The sequence below is a fragment of the Orycteropus afer genome, unplaced genomic scaffold, assembly GCF_000298275.1.
Source record: "Orycteropus afer afer isolate SDZICR_OR568_19922 unplaced genomic scaffold, OryAfe1.0 scaffold00956, whole genome shotgun sequence".
In the NCBI taxonomy this organism is placed as follows: Eukaryota; Metazoa; Chordata; class Mammalia; order Tubulidentata; family Orycteropodidae; genus Orycteropus; species Orycteropus afer.
The window spans coordinates 275,071-279,816 of record NW_006922543.1 but is presented as its reverse complement, the minus strand read 5'-3'; the positions used below and the strand labels follow the sequence as shown (position 1 = coordinate 279,816).

General features: G+C 43.2%; 1 pseudogene; it reads right to left on the bottom strand.

Moving 5' to 3' along the window:
* LOC103212413 overlaps window positions 1–4,397 on the bottom strand; it is a 209,394-nt pseudogene extending 204,997 nt beyond the window's left edge.
* Window positions 4,398–4,746: the final 349 nt, after the last annotated feature.

The following is a 4,746-nucleotide window of genomic DNA, read 5'->3' as shown; positions in this document are numbered from 1 at the left end:
GCCACCATAGCTCCTAAAGAGTCATGTTGTAATTCCTAATGCCTGTGCCAGTGGGTCAATCTCATTTTGGAACAGAGCTATCTGTTAGGTTGATGAGGCTCTATCCGTGAAGGGTGTGTCTTAACCCTAACCACTTGTGACATGAGAAGAGCACGTTAGGCAGAAGCAAGTGAGCACAAGCAGGCAGGGGTGAGGGTGGGAGTAGATAAGCACCACGTGGAGGTCACCAAGGAGCCAAGCAATGCCAGGGCTACAGAAACAGAAAGGAATCTTTGTCCAGAGCTGGAAGATAGACTTCCCTAGGGCTGGCACCCTGATTTTGGACTTCTTGCTTCCAAACTGTGAGAAAACAAATTTCTGTCCTTTAAAGCCAACTGCTTTTGGTATCTCTGGTGGCAAGGGTGGTGTTCACTGGAACTAGAGAAAGCAGAGAAGTCTGCCACCCACAGCCATCTAGCTCTAGGGTGGAAAACATCTGTTGTCTATCTCAGGAGAATGTGTCCTCTCTTTGACAAAGGAGCATTTGGGACATGCACAAAGTTCTTGTAAAGTTGATTCAACAACATCACTAAGCACTTTTTGAGAAGAGACTAGGTGCCCAGCACTGTTTCCAGCTGGTTAATCTCCTCCGTAATTAGCCCTTCTCTACTTATCTCAGGGAGCTCTGGTAGCTTATCTTACCTCTGGAGATACCTCCTCAACAGACCATCACTCCACCTTACACAGACCCTGCTCCTGCCTCTACATCTTATATCTGAGTGTAGTCCCACTGAATGATGGGACCTAAAATCACTGATGGTGAGCTGGGGGATCGTTCCATCTGACCTGGTGGCAGGGAAGAAGGAAGTCTAGGAGGTTGGTGATACACACAGCACCCCTGGTATGTCGGAGTAAGACCAGGAGTCATTGGGGATGGACTTCCAGTGCTCCCCTTGAGCCGAACTTCTAATCTAGGCAGATCAGTGTCTGGATTGTACTGCTAGACTCAGACTGGAGAAGGACCACCACACTACCACCATCATTATCATCATCAGTGTCCTGATCATTCACTTATTCATTCCTCAAACATCTAAGGACAGTTTCTTACATGTCAGGTGCTCTTCCAGATCCTCAGATACAACATAGTTATTGTTGTATGCTGTCTATTCAGTTCCCAGTCATGGTGACCCAATGTCATGGAGTAGATCTGCCGCATAGGATTTCCTAGGCTGGAACCTTTATGGGATTAAGTCACCACGTCTTTCTCCCACAGAGGCAGGTGGATTTGAATTCTCAACCTTTCAGTGACCATAGCACTAAGAAGGAAATATTTGTCATCTTTGGTCATATTTAATTTCATTTTTCTCATAGTACCTGTGTTGAGCTGCCATTAATGTGCAATAATCTGCAAATATGTAAAATGTACCACATAAAGGGGAGGGCCTACAAAAAAAGGGAAGGTCCTCAACCCCATGGATTGACACAGTGGCTGCAACAATGGGCACAAGTGTAATCAGGATTGTGAGGCTGGCACGGGATGCGGCAGTTTTTGTTCTGCTCTACATAGGGTCACTATGAGTCGGAGATGACTCAACGACACCTAACAACATAACAACCACCATGCGATAGGAGTGTTGTCACGTCTTTCATTTCCAACATTGGTAATCCATGCTCACTTCCTTTCTTTTCCTCGTCAGCCTGGCCAGATGTTCAACAACTTCATTGACGTTCTCCAGGGGCCAGGTCTTGGCTTCATTGATTTCTCTACACTTTTTCTATCTTCCCTTGCACTGTGTTCTATTTGTTATTTAGTATTTCCTTTCTTCTGCTTAGTTCACATTAACTTTGCTCTTCTTGTTTCTTAAGGTGGGAGCTGAGGTCATTGCTTGAGAACTTCCTTCTTTCCCAGCATGGGAATTGATTAACTTTATGATTCCATTTGATCTCCCTGGTTGGCTTCTTGCCTATAACTCTTAGGGTTTAGAGTGGAGAGCTTTGTCTTCTAGTAATATCTTGTTACTTCAACTAGAATAGAAGAAGCTTCAATAACATAATTTCATATTGTTTCTTTCAGCATTTGTGGCATTGCCACCATACATCTGAAGTCCACAAATCTTATAGGCCCAACAATACATTATTATTTTTTTACTTTGAACAGAAATTTGCTGTTGTTGCACCTGTTTGACCCCTACAAGTAATGCATTGTTTCTCTCTGGCTGCTTTCAAAGTTTTCTGTTTCATTTTTAGGGTTCAGAAGTTTGACTATGATGTGTCTTGGTGTAGATTCCTTCCTTCTTTCCTTCCTTCCTTCCTTTCTTCTTTCTTTTCTGTTGTGATTTAGAATTCTAAGATTATTGAATCTGTAAATTTGTGTATTTCTCAATTTTCAGCCATTGTTTCTTTTAATATTTTCAGCTTCATTCTCTTCCTCATCTCCTTCCAGGACCCCAAAGATACAAATGTTAATTTTTTTCTTACTTCTTCCATAACCCTGAGATTGTTATTTTTAAAAAAATCTATTTTCTCTGTTCATGTTGAGCAGTGTCTATAGTTCTATGTCAATTTCACACTTTTTTTTTTCCCTTTGTCCTTTATTGAACCCATCTGTTGAGTTTGGATTATCTATCTATCTATCTATCTATCTATTTATTTATTGTATTTTTAGATCTAACATCTCTATTTTCAATTCTAAAATTCTTAGTCCCTACCTTTTCTATTTCTTTGCTGAGACTATATTTTTTGTATGTGTTTGGAATTGTTCTTTTAAGTATTTTCTGATGGCTTCTTGCCTTAAAAATCCTTTTGGGAAAATTCTATAATCTGTGTCATCTAAGTGTTGGCATCTGTTGTTTGTTTTTTTCTCATTCAAGTTGAGATCTTACTAGCTCCTGGTACTACACATGGTTTTCATTTGTAAACTGGTCATTTCAGGTATTGTGTTAAGAGATTTTGAACCTTCCTTACCTGGTGTTTTAGCAGGCCCTCTCTGAAGAACACTCTCATGAAAGCAGGGGCACATCACCTCATTACACATAGACCAGGTTCTCCACTCGTCCTCCAGTGAAATCCAGAGGTAGGGGGCTTCTCATTACTGCTAGGTAGGGTCTGGTCTCTGCCTAGATTACTCTGGCTGGGGGGCAGGTGGAGGGGGCTTTGTTACTGCTTCCCACAAGCCTTCACTGACAATTAGAGGGGCAGAGCTTGGCCTAATTCCCAGTGAGTGGTGGTAAAAGTGCCCATTCTATCCATGACAGGCTGTCTCCTCACCTGCATGTGCTGATCAGTACTCAGTTTAGCCTACAGGAAACACTCTTCACATCTGCAGGTTTCCCTCGCAAAGCTCTCTTTTCTCCACTGTACCCCAACCTGAGGACTTCCTTGACCTTCCTAGAGAATCGGTCCCATCTGCTCAACTCAAGGAATCTGCGGGCTCTGCTTGTGTTCATGAGCCCTGCACTGCAGCCTAGAATCACCCTTCAGGTAGTGAGCTGGGGCAGGCATGGGTTTACCTTCCTTGATTCCCATCTCTCAGGAATCACTCTCCTACTTTGCCTGCTGTCCAATGTCTTGAAAACTGCTGTTTCATATACTTCATCCAATGCTTTAGCTGTTTTATATGGGGAGGCAGATCTGTCCCTGAGTGTCCATCACGTTGCCAAGGAGACTTTCTTCATCATTATTTACTTATCCAGATCATGTCATTGTTTACTCAAATGCTCTGTAGCTTTACTGACTGCCCTGAGCCTGAGTAATCCAGGGAGGTAGTCCTGTGTTTTGTGGTTAAATAACTCTTTACTCAGATTCTCAGTGAAATCTACCTTTGAGACCTGTTTTGAAAATGATACTGTGGAAATTGGTGTGGGGGAGGGGTTGAGAAAATGCTGTTGGGTCAAAATTCCATCAAAGCCTGCCTTGGGGCCAGGAGATGGCCTGACTCTTGCCTGATCCAGCTTTTCATTTTGTGCCTAAAGACAGTGACAATAAGGGTGTCCTGGGATCACACAGACTTTCAGGACAGAAGATACCCTGTTGCCATAGGGATGAGAATGCTGAGCTCTAAACAAATGCCTCCTGCTGGACTGGTTAAGACCCGGTGTTCTATTGACTTTTGTAGCTTTGACTCCTCCAAGCCATCTTTATACTGCCACCAGAATAGGATGTCTTTCATCAGAACACTCTCTGTTCTGAAATACTTAAAGGCTCCCCGTGGCTCCCTAGCAGGATTCTGGTCTTCATTTGGGCCTTTTGTGTCCTTCTCAACATATTCTTCCATTCTCATTGCCCAATGCCTTCCCCCAACCCCTTTGGACTTCTTTACTCGCAGCTGTGGGGATGCAGTTCTCCTCGCCTCTCCCCTGCAAGCTCTGCTCAGTCATCCCCTCTGCCATTGACCGCTCCGCGAACTCTCCAGTAAGCATGACCTCTCTTTCCTCCAGACCTATGAATGCTGTGTAACTGCAGCACTGATTAACAGTGTTAGGGATTGAATAGTGTCAGCAAAACGTATGTGTTGTAAGTGCAAAACCTGTCCTTATAATCATGTGGGCATAGGGTTTTCTTTCTTACTTTAATGAGAAGTATTAGTGTAGGCTGTGTCTTAAGTCAATCTCCTTTTTATTTTTATTGTTATTTGAGTGAAAGTTTACAGAGTAAATTCACTTTCCATACCTCAGCTGACATCCACTTTGTCTCATGACATTGACTACAATTTCCCACAATGCAACAGCTCCCCTCCCACATCCTCCCCATAGTTACCTCTTCCCTGGG